Source organism: Thunnus thynnus, chromosome 12, assembly GCF_963924715.1.
Source record: "Thunnus thynnus chromosome 12, fThuThy2.1, whole genome shotgun sequence".
NCBI lineage: Eukaryota > Metazoa > Chordata > Actinopteri > Scombriformes > Scombridae > Thunnus > Thunnus thynnus.
In genome coordinates this window covers 28,639,708-28,654,858 of record NC_089528.1, presented here as the reverse complement: position 1 = coordinate 28,654,858, position 15,151 = coordinate 28,639,708, and the positions used below count along the sequence as shown (strand labels likewise).

The 15,151-nt window shown below is 40.8% G+C and overlaps 14 non-coding genes across 14 annotated transcripts; all 14 read right to left on the bottom strand.

The window, feature by feature from the left end:
• Positions 1-5,543: 5,543 nt before the first annotated feature.
• Positions 5,544-5,625, bottom strand: trnal-uaa (transfer RNA leucine (anticodon UAA)). The gene has a single exon. It is a non-coding gene; the product is annotated as a tRNA-Leu (tRNA).
• Positions 5,626-6,340: 715 nt separating this feature from the next.
• trnas-uga (transfer RNA serine (anticodon UGA)) lies at positions 6,341-6,422 on the bottom strand. Its single transcript has one exon. It is a non-coding gene; the product is annotated as a tRNA-Ser (tRNA).
• Positions 6,423-6,888: 466 nt separating this feature from the next.
• On the bottom strand, positions 6,889-6,970 carry trnas-uga (transfer RNA serine (anticodon UGA)). Its single transcript has one exon. It is a non-coding gene; the product is annotated as a tRNA-Ser (tRNA).
• Positions 6,971-8,580: 1,610 nt separating this feature from the next.
• trnas-uga (transfer RNA serine (anticodon UGA)) lies at positions 8,581-8,662 on the bottom strand. The gene has a single exon. It is a non-coding gene; the product is annotated as a tRNA-Ser (tRNA).
• A 173-nt stretch (positions 8,663-8,835) lies between these two features.
• On the bottom strand, positions 8,836-8,917 carry trnas-uga (transfer RNA serine (anticodon UGA)). The gene has a single exon. It is a non-coding gene; the product is annotated as a tRNA-Ser (tRNA).
• Positions 8,918-9,093: 176 nt separating this feature from the next.
• On the bottom strand, positions 9,094-9,175 carry trnas-uga (transfer RNA serine (anticodon UGA)). Its single transcript has one exon. It is a non-coding gene; the product is annotated as a tRNA-Ser (tRNA).
• A 473-nt stretch (positions 9,176-9,648) lies between these two features.
• trnas-cga (transfer RNA serine (anticodon CGA)) lies at positions 9,649-9,730 on the bottom strand. Its single transcript has one exon. It is a non-coding gene; the product is annotated as a tRNA-Ser (tRNA).
• A 465-nt stretch (positions 9,731-10,195) lies between these two features.
• Positions 10,196-10,277, bottom strand: trnas-uga (transfer RNA serine (anticodon UGA)). Its single transcript has one exon. It is a non-coding gene; the product is annotated as a tRNA-Ser (tRNA).
• Positions 10,278-10,857: 580 nt separating this feature from the next.
• On the bottom strand, positions 10,858-10,939 carry trnas-uga (transfer RNA serine (anticodon UGA)). Its single transcript has one exon. It is a non-coding gene; the product is annotated as a tRNA-Ser (tRNA).
• Positions 10,940-11,116: 177 nt separating this feature from the next.
• trnas-cga (transfer RNA serine (anticodon CGA)) lies at positions 11,117-11,198 on the bottom strand. Its single transcript has one exon. It is a non-coding gene; the product is annotated as a tRNA-Ser (tRNA).
• Positions 11,199-11,666: 468 nt separating this feature from the next.
• On the bottom strand, positions 11,667-11,748 carry trnas-uga (transfer RNA serine (anticodon UGA)). Its single transcript has one exon. It is a non-coding gene; the product is annotated as a tRNA-Ser (tRNA).
• A 464-nt stretch (positions 11,749-12,212) lies between these two features.
• Positions 12,213-12,294, bottom strand: trnas-cga (transfer RNA serine (anticodon CGA)). Its single transcript has one exon. It is a non-coding gene; the product is annotated as a tRNA-Ser (tRNA).
• Positions 12,295-12,706: 412 nt separating this feature from the next.
• trnas-uga (transfer RNA serine (anticodon UGA)) lies at positions 12,707-12,788 on the bottom strand. Its single transcript has one exon. It is a non-coding gene; the product is annotated as a tRNA-Ser (tRNA).
• A 200-nt stretch (positions 12,789-12,988) lies between these two features.
• trnas-uga (transfer RNA serine (anticodon UGA)) lies at positions 12,989-13,070 on the bottom strand. Its single transcript has one exon. It is a non-coding gene; the product is annotated as a tRNA-Ser (tRNA).
• Between the last annotated feature and the right edge of the window lie 2,081 nt (positions 13,071-15,151).

The following is a 15,151-nucleotide window of genomic DNA, read 5'->3' as shown; positions in this document are numbered from 1 at the left end:
CAATGGGAAGTTTTTCAAACAATTGGGTTTTCGGAATAATGGGCCGTTGGACCAGTGGCATGGTGTAAAAAGTATTCAGATTATTTACTTAAGTAAAAGTAGCCATACCACAATATAAGGAAACTCCATTACAAGTAAAAGTCCTGCATTCAAAATCTTACTGAAGTAAAAGCACAGAAATGTTAACAGCAAAATGTACTTAAAGTATCAAAAGTAAAAGTAATTATTGTGTCGTCATTGTACAAAATGCAGGATTCATGAGACCAAGGTTCATATACTGAGTCTGGTGCAGTGGTGGAAAGTAACTAAGTACATTTACTCAAGCACTGTACTTTTTGAGGTACTTGTACTTTACTTGAGTATTTCCATGTGATGCTACTTTATAGTTCCTCTCCACTACATTTCAGAGGGAAAAATTGTACTTTCTACCCCACTACATTTATTTGACAGCTTCAGTTACTTTTCAGATGAAGATTTGACACAATGGATAATATAACAAGCTTTTAAAATACAACACATTGTTAAAGATGAAACCAGTGGTTTCCAACCTTTTTGGCTTTTGACATCTTACAAAAAGCAGTGTGTAGTCGAGGTCACATTTCAGATGTCTATGAATTGTTAATGTCATGTAAAGTTCTTTAGTGTTCTCGCATAATTGCGATATGAAAGCAAAAATTAACCACATCAAATGCATACAGTGTAACAAAAACATAAACCTTGGTTTGGACTTTCAAGTTTGAAAAGGCCCATAAAGTCCACAATTACAGAAAAATGAAACCTAATCTTTCAAGCTGATAAAGCAACAGTAAAGCAGCAGACGAGGTCATTAAAAGTTGAAACGAGGCCATTCTCAACGGTCAACAGCCTGCCATAGATTACTGCTGTCATTGTCATGATCTCTCATTGCAGTTTCATTGCACATTACCATATGTTTCACGCAATAATTCCATCACTCATTTCCAAATAATGATCACCGGCCTGTTGATTTGAAAGCAGATGTTTAGTTCTGTTGCTTTAGTGTGGTTTGATGAGTTGCTGCACTGAACTAAATTTAGAATTAGCCTAACAAAAGCTTTGTAGTCTGTTCTCACTGCGCAGAGATAAAACGATATTTGACATGGCTCTGTGGTGAAGTCACAAACACTCAAGTGCAACAATCAAAATAAGACAATGCATAAATGAAAGCAGTATGCAAATAGTGCGTCTATGCAAATGTGTTTTACAACCGGATACCCTCCATTTGGAAAAATGTGTTCATGCCAAAGTGAATACCACATTTTAAACTTCAGATAACAGTTAAGATTTTAGAGAAACTGTGTGATAAAATGTCATTATTTTTGATGACATTGGAAACTGAATAGAAGTGAATGAAAAAGGTTTCAGAGGAGTAACTGTTACATAGTTGGCCCTAACCCTAATGGACTTCAGCTCTTTGAGGCAAATTTGTGATTTTTGGCTATGTGAATAAAATTGGCATAACTTGCCTCTAACATCTTTTCCTATGAGTCCTCCTCCTCTCAAAAATGTGTTTTCTCCTTTGTTACCTGACTGTGATGTTTGTGAGCTTCTTGTTTTCAGAATGATGTATGTGCAGAGTTTGTTTTCACATTCATCTGCTGAAGGAGGAAAGTCTCAATTTAATCTCAGTTTAAGGCATGAACCTACAGTGCGAGTATTATTTGCATTAGTTTGGAGCCAATGGTGGTTGATTATGCAACTTACACAAGTGTGATGTGGAAACTTGAAGCCTCCAGTGCACAAACACTGAGAATGGACTTTCCAGTGAAGTAGGGGATTCCTTGTATCCAGCAATTAAGCATTTAAAATAGAACAGAATTTTTCAATGAGAGAGAAAGAGAAGATGTAATTTTAAGGATTAAAATGAAACATTTACCATACCCAACAGTGATGTCACAGTGTACTGACACACCCTTTAGTACACTTCTGTATCACTGCGGCAAGGTGAGACGTTTACTGGAAGTCACAGGAAAAGTTAAGTTAGACTGTGTCCGACATCACTTATTTGAGTGCCAAGTGTAAAATATATGACCTATAATGCCTTCAAAAATTCCCACAATAGACCATCAACCAGAGCTAGAATCAGCTAGAACATTGCAATGCTTTACATCTGATAGGAATGTAAATCCCAGTTACATGACACTGAATGTGTCAGTAATGGTGCAAATGATGATGATTCATCTGTATTTTACATACATTAATGTATGTTAGCAAACCGTTTCCTATTTACACATCCAGCAGACACAGAGCAACATTAGCGCTCATTTGGAGTCATGCCATTTTGTGGGTTTGGTTCGTATTTATTTTATTTTATTGTTTATTTAACAGGAACAATGCCCAATACATTTATTGCACCAGATATGGCTAAAAGCTAGAAAAGATTCAAAAGTGACATTTGATGGAGAATCATTCTTTATTTTCCAAATGCAGATTAATTTTTGAAACATTTTATATTATTAAAGCCTCAAGTATGTTCTGTGCCTTGATCATTAGGCTAAATCAAGACATGTGATCAAAGACTCCTTGTAGAGGAAGAGTGAAACAGCTGTGAGCAGGATTAATACTTGCTCTGAATATCATAGAGAGGGACAAGCCACAAACAGCGAGGAGATGTGGAGGAGAGGATGTTTGCCAAGCACTTCATTTGAAGCATGGAAGGGTTAAAGTGTGCCATCACTGTGAGAAGGGTTTGAACCCACACAGGGAGACCACTTTCAAGTCCAACGCCTTAACAACTCAACCATCACAGCTGCAAAGACACACTTTTAAATGTAGTTAGCATGTTTTTGGTACTTCTTGTTGCATGGAAAAACAATGATCAAGCATGGATTGATAGGGCACCATTAGGAGCTCTTTGTGGGTAAACTGGCACAACATTGGTGTCTTACAATCACTGAGTAAAATGGGTGTGCTTTTAATACAAGACTGTAATGCATCAAAAAAAAACCATGGAAACAAGACATGGAAGACAAATTGAAAATATTTACACCCAAGAAAACTATGTGTTTTTTTTCTTTTGTCAGGGAATGCCAGACATTTTTGGCTACGTTCCCCTGTCAGATTATGCCTGGGATGATACAACTTGCACAATGAGACCCCAATGGGATTATACTTTTGGCCATCACAATTCATCACTGGAGTCGATGTGATCTTCTTTAGGATGTCCAGATTCCACACTGTGTCCTGAAGGAAAACCCTTTTGTCTATGATGTCATTTTATCAATCACTCCCTAAAGCTCATACTGCAGAGGGGTACATCTAAATAGACAATTGTAGTTGCAAGCATATAAACGCCTTAACCTCTCAGACATCACAGCTGCTCACAAGGAGCAAAGAGACTGGTCTGATGACAGTAGAAGAAATGTTGCCAGAACTCATCAGCTTACAAAAGCATTTTCTGATTCATCACAATCACTGATGTCTTACCTCAAGCATAGACTTTACAACACTGGCGCTGTTGTAAAGAGGTTGTTTAACTCGCTATTTGCCTTGATTTCCTCTCACTCCTCAAGTCCTCATTCATCTTCACTTGAGTCTCACCGCTCCTCTCTCACAACTGAGTGCTGTCAGCAGTTTGTTCTCTCAGCCCGCCCACACACCTACAGAGAGGTGATCAAAGCTCTAAGTATGGCATTATCAGAGCATATTTTTCAGAGATGAAAGATAAAAAGGATTAGAGGGAAGGTTTTGGGGTGTTCTTGTTTGTTGTTGTTGTTGGGCTAGGAAACTGTAGAGCACATTTTTCAGTTCCTTTGTGAGCTAAAAAGCAGCTGATTGATTCAACTTTTTACTTCAGTGCATCTTCTTGTGACTAGGAATTAGGTCATGTGTTTCCTTAAATTCCTTGGATGAACATCAACAGGATTTTAAGGAGGATAATTTGAGAGATCAATCCATCAATCAAAGTTAATCACAGTGTTTGACAATCATGTTCTCTAAGATAGAATGTGCAACCAAAGCTAATCTCAAAAGAGTGCTCCACCGATTTATCATTGCACTCCCATAACATCAGACTCACAATGGCCAAAAAAGGATCAAAATTGATATAGCAGAGCGAGACATATCTTTTTTTCAACATACATTCAGCTATAAAGAGCAGGTTACAGAAGTCTGTTAACTATGGAGCCCCCCAAGGGTCACAGTGAGTTTTTAAATTTTTTTTAAAAAGAATTGCGTTCCCTCGCAATATGTTTTGTGTTATTTCACTTGCAATACTTCCTCATTACCTCGCAATACTTTTCTTCCTCCATTCCTTCTAAACTATATATCTATTTCTGCTCAGCTGCTCCCAGTTCAACGCCCCAGTAAGGATCAGCTCATTGAATTTTACTTTGAACTGGATGTTGATTATGCTTATATGGTACTACTGCTCAATAGGCATGGTTATGTAATTAGTGAAACTAAATTTAAACAAATTCTTAGATTAAGGGGTCTCTCCAGAAGAAAGTAGTAAGGTAACCTGCAGGATGCTGTCAGTTTAATTCATGACCAGTTACCGTACTAAGGACAACTGTATGGATACAGATGGATGCATTCTAAATGTAGAGTATGGCCCATAAGTAAAAAAAGAGGATGTCCGCTTCATTATGAAGGAGCTAGATCCCAAGGCAAAACAACGCAAAAGGCAAAAAAAAAAATTCACGCTTTAAACCTTGGGGGCTCTGTAGGTAACCTCACTTTTTTCCACCAATTTTTTTGATTTTCCAACTTATACTCTTCAGCCCAAAACAAAAAGATTTATACAACTTTTTAAATATGATAATTGTTGCATCATGAACCTCAACACACAACAAATCAATGTGAGATTTTTTATTTTGTCAGGGAATGCCAGACATTTTTGGCCATATTCACCTGTAAAACTATTCCTTGTTAAATGGGATGATAGACACACTTCGATTTAAAGAGACAAATGTCGTTACAAGGGTGTCAGGTGGACATTGCTGTTAGTAGGCTTTGAACCTGCATAGGGAGCCCCCGTGGGATTTTGAATCCCACGCCTTAACCACTCAGCAATCATAGCTGCAAAGACATACTTTTTGACGTGAAGATAATATGTTTTCATAACTTCTTCTTTCATGTAAAAAACTATGATCAAGCACGGATTGATCCAGCTCCATCAAAGGCTCTGGCCCAATCGCTGCGTGAAATGGACGTGACTGTAAAACAAGACTGTGTTACAAAAATTGGGTATAAACAAGACATAGAAGACAAATTCAGTTTAAAGAGTTTAAATATCAACATCCAAGAGAGTTATGTGTTTTTTCTCATTTTTTGGCAATGTTAGCTTGTCATGCTATTCCTATGATGATACAACTTGTACAGGAGAACCCAGTGTGATCATACCTTTAGCCATCACAACTCAGCATTGAAGTTGATGTTATGTTAGTCCGCATGTCCAGACTCCACACCATGTCCCAAAGGGAAGGTAGTTTTGTGCATGAGATCCTTTTATCAGTCACCACCTGACCCATAACATTGATGGTGTCTGTGGCTATTTTCAGCACTATCAAGAGTAGGTTATGGGTCACTGTGAGCAGGGTTTGAACTTGTGTGGGGAGCCCCCATTGGATTTTAAGTCCAACACCTTAACCACTCGGCCATCACAGCTGTCTTACAAGTAATGCATACTTTCTGAAATGAAGTTCATATGTTTGGGGTCTTGAACATTGAACAGGAAAGCACAGAGTGCAACTAGATCCTTCATACCGAAACTCGTTGTGGGAATCAGGTACAACATTGATGGTGTCTATAGGTATTTTCAGCACTGTCAAGTGTATGTCTTGTGGACTTATAGTATACCATCGCTGTGAGCAGGGTTTGAACCTGCGTGGGGAGCCCCCATTGGATTTCAAGTCCAACGCCTTAACCACTCGGCCATGTATACTTTTTGAAGTAAAGTTGGTATATTTGGGGTCTTAAATGTTGCACGTAAAGAGGCAGATTGCTAATATTCTCTTGGTAACTAGGCTTCTTGTGTGAAACTGGCACCTCAATGGTGATTTCTGTAGCTATTTTCAGCACTATCAAGTGCGCATATGGTAAAAGACTTAAAGTATGCCAACGCTGTGAGGAGGGTTTGGACCTGCGCAGGGAATTCCCATTAGATTTCGAGTTCAACATCTTGAACACTAAGCCATCAAAGATTTCTCATGCTTGATGCATTATTTTTGAAATTAAGTTGTTGTCTTTGGGGTCTTGAACGTTGCACAGGAAAGACAGACACAAATTGCAACTATTTCCTTCATACCAAAAGTCATTGCGGGAATCTGGCACAACACTTACTATCAAGAGTATGTATTGCAGAAGACTTACCATACACCATCACTGTGAGCAGGGTTTGAACCTCCGTGGGGAGCCCCCATTGGATTTCAAGCCCAACGCCTTAACCACTCGGCCATCACAGCTGTCTTATAAGTGATGCATACTTTTTTAAACAGAAGTTGGTTTTTGGGGTCTTAAATATTGCACAGGAAAGCACAGATTGCAACTCTAGCCTTCGTACTGAAGCTCATTGTGGAAATCTGGCACAAGGCTAAGTATTATGGAAGACAATATTGATGGTGTCTGTAGGAATTTTCAGCGCTATCAAGGCTAAGTATTGAGGAAGACTTGCAATTGCTGTGAGCAGGGTTTGAACCTGCACCGGGAGCCTCCACTGGATTTCAAGTCCACTGCCTTAACAGCTGTCTCAAAATTGATGCATGGTCTTTCAAAGGAAGGTGGTATGCTTGGCGTCTTAAACGTTGCAGATCGCTGCTATACCCTTCGCACCGAACCTTGTTGTGGGAATTTGGAACAACATTGATGGTGTCTATAGGTATTTTCAGCACTATCAAGAGTACGTATTGTGGAACACTTAAAGTGCACCATCGCTGTGAGCAGGGTTTGAACCTGCGCGGGGAGCCCCCATTGGATTTCAAGTCCAACGCCTTAACCACTCGGCCATCACAGCTGTCTTAGAAGTGATGCATACTTTTTAAAATGAAGTTGGTATATTTGAGGTCTTAAATTTTGCACATAAAGGGACAGATCGCTAACATTGCCTTGGTAACTAGGCTTCTTGTGTGAAATTGGCACCCCATTTGTGATTTCTGTAGCTATTTTCAGCATTGTCAAGTGTGCATATGGTGAAAAACTTCAAGTATGCCATCACTGTGAGCAGGGTTTGTACCTGCGTGGTGAGCCCCCATTGGATGTTGAGTTCAACATCTTGAACACTCAGCCATCACTGCTGGCACAACATGATGCATACTTTTTGAACTGAAGTTGGTATGTTTGGGGTCTTGAATGTTGCACAGGAAAACACAGATTACAACTATATCCTTCATACCGAAACTTGTTGTGGGAATCTGGCACAACATTGATGGTGTCTACAGGTATTTTCAGCATTATCAAGAGTACGTATTGTGGAAGACTTAACGTACGCCATTGCTGTGAGCAGGGTTTGAACCTGCGCAGGGAGCCCCCATTGGATTTCAAGTCTTGTTTGGGGTCTTAAATGTTGCACAGCAAAGCACAAATTGCAATTATACCCTTCGTACTGAAGCTCGTTGTGGAAATCTGGCACAATATTGATGGTGTCTGTAGGAATTTTCAGTGCTATCAAGGCTAAGTATTGAGGAAGACTTGCAATTGCAGTGAGCAGGGTTTGAATTTGCATGGGGAGCCTACATTGGATTTCAAGTCCAGTGCCTTAACAACTGTCTTACAACTGATGCATGGTCTTTCAAAGGAAGTTGGTATGTTTGGCATCTTAAACGTTACACAGAAATACCCTGATCAAGCATAGATCATTGCTATAGCCTTCACACCCAAACTTGTTATGAGAATGTCACACAGCATTGATGGTATCTATAGGTATTTTCAGCACTATCAAGAGTATGTATTGTGGAAGACTTAAAGTGCACCATCGCTGTGAGCAGGGTTTGAACCTGCGCGGGGAGCCCCCATTGGATTTCAAGTCCAACGCCTTAACCACTCGGCCATCTGTCTTACAGATGATGCATACTTCTTTAAATAAAGTTGGTATGTTTGGGGTCACATAAAGGGACAGATTGCTAATATAGCCTTGGTAACTAGGCTTTATGTGTGAAACTGGCACCTCATGCCATCGCTGTGAGCAGAGTTTGAACCTGCGAGGGGAGCTCCCATTAGATTTCGAATTCAACGCCTTGCACACTCAGCCATCACAGCTTGCACATATTTGATGCATTCTTTTTGAAATGAAGTTGTTGTCTTTGAGGTCTTGAACGTTGCACAGGAAAGCACAGGTTGCAACTATACGCTTCATACCGAAATTCGTTGTGGGAATTTGGCACAACACTGATGGTGTCTGTAGGAATTTTCAGTGCTATAAAGGCTAAGTATTGTGAAAGACTTGCAATTGGAGTGAGCAGGGTTTGAACCTGCACTGGGAGCCTCCATTGGATTTCAAGTCCACTGCCTTAAAAGCTGTCTTACAACTGATGCATGGTCTTTCAAAGGAAGTTGGTATGTTTGGAGTCTACAGGTATTTTCAGCACTATCAAGAGTACGTATTGTGGAAGACTTAAAGTGCACCATCGCTGTGAGCAGGGTTTGAACCTGCGCGGGGAGCCCCCATTGGATTTCAAGCCCAACGCCTTAACCACTCGGCCATCACAGCTGTCTTACAGATGATGCATACTTCTTTAAATGAAGTTGGTATGTTTGGGGTCTTAAACATTGCACAGAAAAGCACAAATTGCAATTATACCCTTTGTACCGGAGCACAACATTGGTGGTGTCTGTAGGAATTTTCAGCCCTATCAAGGCTAAGTATTGAGGAAGACTTGCAATTGCAGTGAACAGGGTTTGAACTTGCACGGGGAGACCCCATTGGATTTCAAGTCCAACGCCTTAACCACTTGGCCATAACAGCTGTCTTATGAGTGATGCATACTTTTTTTAAATTAAGTTGGTATATTTGTGGTCTTAATCATTGCACATGAGTGGAGAGGTTGCTATCTAGGCTTTTGCGTGAAACTGGCAGTGTTTTCTGTAGCTATTTTCATCACTATCAAGAGTAGGTACTGTAGGAAACTCAAGCTATGCCATCGCTGCGATCAGGGTTTGAACCTGCGTGGGGAGGCCCCATTGGATTTCAAGTCCAACGCCTTAAACACTCGGCCATCACAGCTGTTTTACAAGTGCATACTTCTTTAAATAAAGTTGGTATGTTTGGGGTCGTAAATGTTGCACATAAAGGGACAGATTGGCAACATAGCCTTGGTAACTAGGCTTCTTGTGTGAAACTGGCACCTCACTGGTGATTTCTGTAGCTATTTTTAGCACTGTCGAGTGCGCATATGGTGAAAGACTTAAAGTATGCCATCACTGTGAGCAGGGTTTGGACCTGCGAGGGGAGCCTCCATTGGATTTTGAGTTCAACACCTTGAACACTCAGCCATCACTGCTGGCTTATACCTGATGCATGCTTTTTGAAATGAAATTGGTATGTTTGGGCTCTTCAACTTTGCAGGAAAGTACAGATTGCAACTATATCCTTCATACCGAAGCTCGTGGTGGGAATCTGACATAACATCGATGGTGTCTATAGGTATTTTCGGCACTATCGAGAGTGCGTATTGTGGAAGACTTAAAGCATGCCATCGCTGTGAGCAGGGTTCGAACCTGCGCGGGGAGCCCCCATTGGATTTCGAGTCCAACGCCTTAACCACTCGGCCATCACAGCTGTCTTAAACATGACGCTTTTTTTTAATGAAGTTGGTATGTTTGGGGTCTTAAATGTTGCACAGATAAGCACAAATTGCAATTATACCCTTCGTACTGAAGCTTGTTGTGGAAATCTGGCACAACATTGATGGTGTCTGTAGGAATTTTCAGCACTACCAAGGCTAAGTATTGAGGAAGACTTGCAATTGCAGTGAATAGGGTTTGAACTTGCACGGGGAGGCCCCATTGGATTTCAAACCCACTGCTGTAACAAATGTCTTACAACGGATGCATGGTCTCTCAAAGGAAGTTGGTGTGTTTGGCGTCTTAAACGTTACACAGAAATACCCTGATCAAGCATAAATCGTTGCTATAGCCTTCGCACCCAAGCTTGTTGTGGGAATCTGGCACAACATTGATGGTGTCTATAGATATTTTCAGCACTATCAAGAACATGTATTGTGGAAGATTTAAAGTGCGCAATCGCTGTGAGCAGGGTTTGAACCTGCGCGGGGAGCCCCCATTGGATTTCAAGTCCAACGCCTTAACCACTCGGCCATCACAGCTGTCTTAGGCTGTGTTCAGACCAAAGCAGGTGGTGCGGCGAAAATGCCAGTTCTCCCATTCATTTGAATGGGGGTAGTGTGTTTCCTGTGCAGGTGTTTTGGCCACTGCAGTGCCGCACCAGACTGCAGCCAGAAAGTTGAGCCAGAGTCAACTTTTGGAGGAACGCAACCCAACATCACTGCAGCTGAAGGCTGTGGTGGCCAATCACAGCCGATCAGACTGCTCAGACTGCTCAGAGCTGTAAACTCTGCCATGAGGGAAGACAAAGACGTTAAGGGAGGACATTTCTCTTTGTTTCATAACATTAAAACTACTGACTGAATCATATAAATGAAACCTTATTTTCTGATTGTTTCACGGCGGTTACGTTCTAGAGCACAAATGAACACACCCACGTTGCTGGACATTGCACTGCCTGATTTGGTTTGAATACGGCTTTACACCTGATGCGTACTTTTTGAAATGCAGTCAGTATGTTTGGGGTCTTAGACAACGCACAGGGAAACACAGATTGCATCTCTACCTTTCATACCGAAGCTCATTGTGGAAATCTGGCACAAGGCTAAGTAGACTCGCAATTACTGTGAGCAGGGTTTGAACCTGCATGCAGAACCCCTGTTGGATTTCAAGCCCAACACCTTAACCACTCCGCCATCACAGCCTTTTTAAATGAAGTTGGTATATTTGGGGTATTAAATGTCACACATAAAGGGACAGATTGCTAACCTCAGTCATAGGCTTCTTGTGTGAAACTGGCACCATTTCGGGCACAGTGATTTCTGTAGTTATTTTCAGCACTATCAAGAGTAGGTACTATGGGAATCTTAAACTATGCTGTCGCTGTGAGCAGGGTTTGAACCTGCGCGGGGAGACCCCATTGGATTTCGAGTCCAACGCCTTAACCACTCGGCCATCACAGCTGTTTTACAACTGATGCATCCTTTTTGAAATTAAGTATGTATGTTTGAGGTCTTAAATGTTGCACACGAAAGTAAAGAATGCAACTTTACACTTCTTACCTAAACTCGTTGTGGAAATCTGACACAAGTTTGATGGTGTCTGTAGGAATTTTCAGTGCTATAAAGGCTAAGTATTGTGAAAGACTTGCAATTGGAGTGAGCAGGGTTTGAACCTGTACTGGGAGCCTCCATTGGATTTCAAGTCCACTGCCTTAAAAGCTGTCTTACAACTGATGCATGGTCTTTCAAAGGAAGTTGGCATGTTTGGAGTCTTAAACATTACACAGAAACACCATGATCAAGCATAGATGACTGCTATACCCTTCACACCAAAGCTCATTGTGGGAATCTGGCATGACATTGATGGTGTCCATTGGTTTTTTCAGCACTATCAAGAGTACATATTGTGGAAGACTTAACGTATACCATCGCTGTGAGCAGGGTTTGAACCTGCGCGGGGAGCCCCCATTGGATTTCAAGTCCAACGCCTTAACCACTCGGCCATCACAGCTGTCTTATGAGTGATGCATGCTTTTATAAATGAAGTTGGTATATTTGGGGTTTTAAATTTTGCTTGTAAAGGGACAGGTTGCTAATATACCCTTGGTACCTAGACTTCTTGTGGGAAACTTGCACTTCGTTGGTGTTTTCTGTAGTTATTTTCAGCATTATCAAGAGTAGGTTTTATGAGAAACTTAAACTATGCAGTCACTGTGAGCAGGGTTTGAAACTGCCCTTGGGAGTCTCCATTGGATTTCATGTCCAACACTTTAACCACTCGGCCATCACAGCTGTCTTACAAGTGATGCATACTTTTTACGTGACGTTGGTATATTTGGGGTCTTAAATGTTGCACATTAAGGGACAGATTGCTAACATAGCCTTGGTTTTAGGCATCTTGTGTGAAACTGGCGCCTCATTGTTGATTTCTGCACTATCAAGAGTAGGTATTATGGGAATCTTAAACTATGCTGTCGCTGTAAGCAGGTTTTGAACCTACGCGGGGCAACCCCATTGGATTTCGAGTCCAACGCCTTAACCACTCGGCCATCACAGCTGTCTTTAAATAGAAGCTGGTGTGTTTGGGGTCTTAAATGTTTCACAGGAAAGTACAGATTGCAACTCTACCCTTCGTACTGAAGCTCATTGTGGAAACCTGGCACAAGGCTAAGTATTATGGAAGACTTGCAATTGCTGTGAGCAGGGTTTGAACCTGCACCGGGAGCCTCCCTTGGATTTCAAGTCCACTGCCTTAACAGCTGTCTCAAACCGGATGCATGGTCTTTCCAAAGAAGATGGTATGTTTGGCGTCTTAAACGTTGCACCATGATTAAGCATAGACCATGATTATGCTACTATACCCTTCGCACCAAAGCTCGTTGTGAGAATCTCGCACAACATTGCTGATGTGTATTGGTATTTTTAGCACTATCATGAGTACATATTGTGGAAGACCAAACATATGCCATCGCTGTGAGCAGGGTTTGAACCTGCGCGGGGAGCCCCCATTGGATTTCAAGTCCAACGCCTTAACCACTCGGCCATCACAGCTGTCTTACAAGTGATGCATACTTTTTTTAATGAAGTTGGTATATTTTTAGGGTTTTAAACATTGCATGTAAATGGACAGGTTCATAATATTACCTCAGTACATAGACTTCTTGTGGGAAACTGTCACTTCCTCAGTGTTTTCTGTAGCTATTTTTAGTGCTATCAATAGCACATATGGTGAAAGACTTAACATATACCATCGCTGTGAGCAGGGTTTGAACCTGCGTGGGGAGTCCCCATTGGATTTCAAGTCCAACGCCTTAACCACTCGGCCATCACAGCTGTCTTACGAGCAATGCATACTTTTTTAAATGAAGTTGGTATATTTTTAGGGTTTTAAATGTTGCATGTAAACAGACAGGTTCCTAATATAGCCTTGGTACATAGACTTCTTGTGTGAAACTTGCACCTCATTGGTGTTTTCAGTAGCTATTTTCAGCACGATTAAGAGCACATATGGTGAAAGACTTAATGTATGTTATCGCTGTGAGCAGGGTTTGAACCTGTGTGAGGAGCCCCCATTGGATTTCAAGTCCAACACCTTTACCACTCATCCACCATAGCTGTTTTTCACAGTTTGGTATGTTTGGCATCTTAATTGTTGCACAGAAAAACCATGATCAAGCATTGATCACAGCTATACCTCTGGTACTGAGTACTTGTGGGAATCTAGCACAAAATTGATGTTTTCTGTAGCTGTTTTCTGCACTATCGAGAGTAGATATTGTAGAAGACTTAACATATGCCATCGCTGTGAGCACGATTGGCATTGGATTTCAAGTGCAACACCTTAAACATTCGGCCATCACAGCTGGAACGACTTACATTTTGACATTAAGTTAGTATTGTTTTGGAACTAATTGTTGCATAGAAAAATAATGATCATGTATGGATTTATGCAGCTGTTTTGTAACTTTTGCATTTTTTTAAAAAAATATTAAACCTAAGTTAGTATGTTAGTATCTTTATTATTGCACAGGAAACAATGATCAAGGAAACCTGCATAACACTTGTGTCTTCTGTGATGAAAAAAACTCCACTACACCTCCTGAAAGAGTTTATACCTGTTCCACGCATGGCTAGCCATCATAGAGAAGGACAGGACATGATGAATCGTACAAATGGGGATATCGGCTCTCCTTGAAGGCATTAATGGTTGTTCACATGAACAGAGATGGAGGTAGTTGAATGGAGAATGAAAAAGGGCTCGAGAGCTTGAGAGAGCCTGCCTTCTTCACACACCTGGCCCAGTGCCACTTGAAGTGAGTGTGCTTGTTTGATTGATGGTTTTACAAAGTAAAAAAGCTGTCAGCTATCAGGCCTCCCGATTCCAATGTAGGAAAGATATGCTGGCAGGAGATTTTAGACACTGAATGACACTGTTCTGTGAATGTAGATATTATTTATAATACAATATAAATTCTGCAGAAAGTCCACTTGAGGTCCATTGTGATGAATTGTGGATTTGGACAGCCCTCAGGACTTGCAATATTTCCCAAGCACCTGTCAAGTCTCTAAATCTCCAAGCTCAGTGTAGTTTATCCTCTGTTTTGTATTGTCTAAACTAGTTACAAATGTTGACATGCTTTTGTAGAAGAAACTCCTCCACCTAGAGTTTTAGAATGGCTCCATTGTGTTATTATATCACACTGATTGAGAAAGACGTGGAAAATTATGTATTACCTCCACTCTGCTGAAAAATTTTCATCTCAGACGGAGACAATTTGCAATTTACATTTGAGTAGAGTTACTTAAAGATAAAACTTTCTTGATTTTAAAGCAACACGACTTTGCTATAAAAGAAAGCCTTTGGTTTCATGCTCATATTTAACACCAGAATGATGTAATAAGTAAGAAAGGAGTAGGAAATCAGATAAGAAAATAATAAACCAAACATCTACTATTAAATCTCATTACTAATACTGAGGCGGTCGATAGAGAAATTATTCTAAAAAGTTTCTACATTTCTTTGCCCTTGAGGAAAGACAGTCTGCATTAAAAGTAAATGAAACCACTTGCCATTAATTACGCTTAGCAAATGAGATTATCCACAGCTGTCAGACCACACACACACACCGGACAGCGAGCGTGCGCTTCTCGCTTCCCCCCTGCCATGCCTAATTTCATTATTCTATTAAATAAGGTTCATTAACAGTGGCTGGATGGGAAAACTTTGCTTCTAAGGTTTGATAAACACAAGTACTGTGGAATATGAAGCAATGTGAGCTTTTTGTTCTCATTTCTGCTCGGTTCTTTTATCTCTAATCTCTCCTGATTCTGCTATCAAACTCAATGATGCCTTTACAAGATGTTCAACAAGAGGTGAAAGGCAAAAGAATAAACTAAGAGATGCAGGGTGAAGC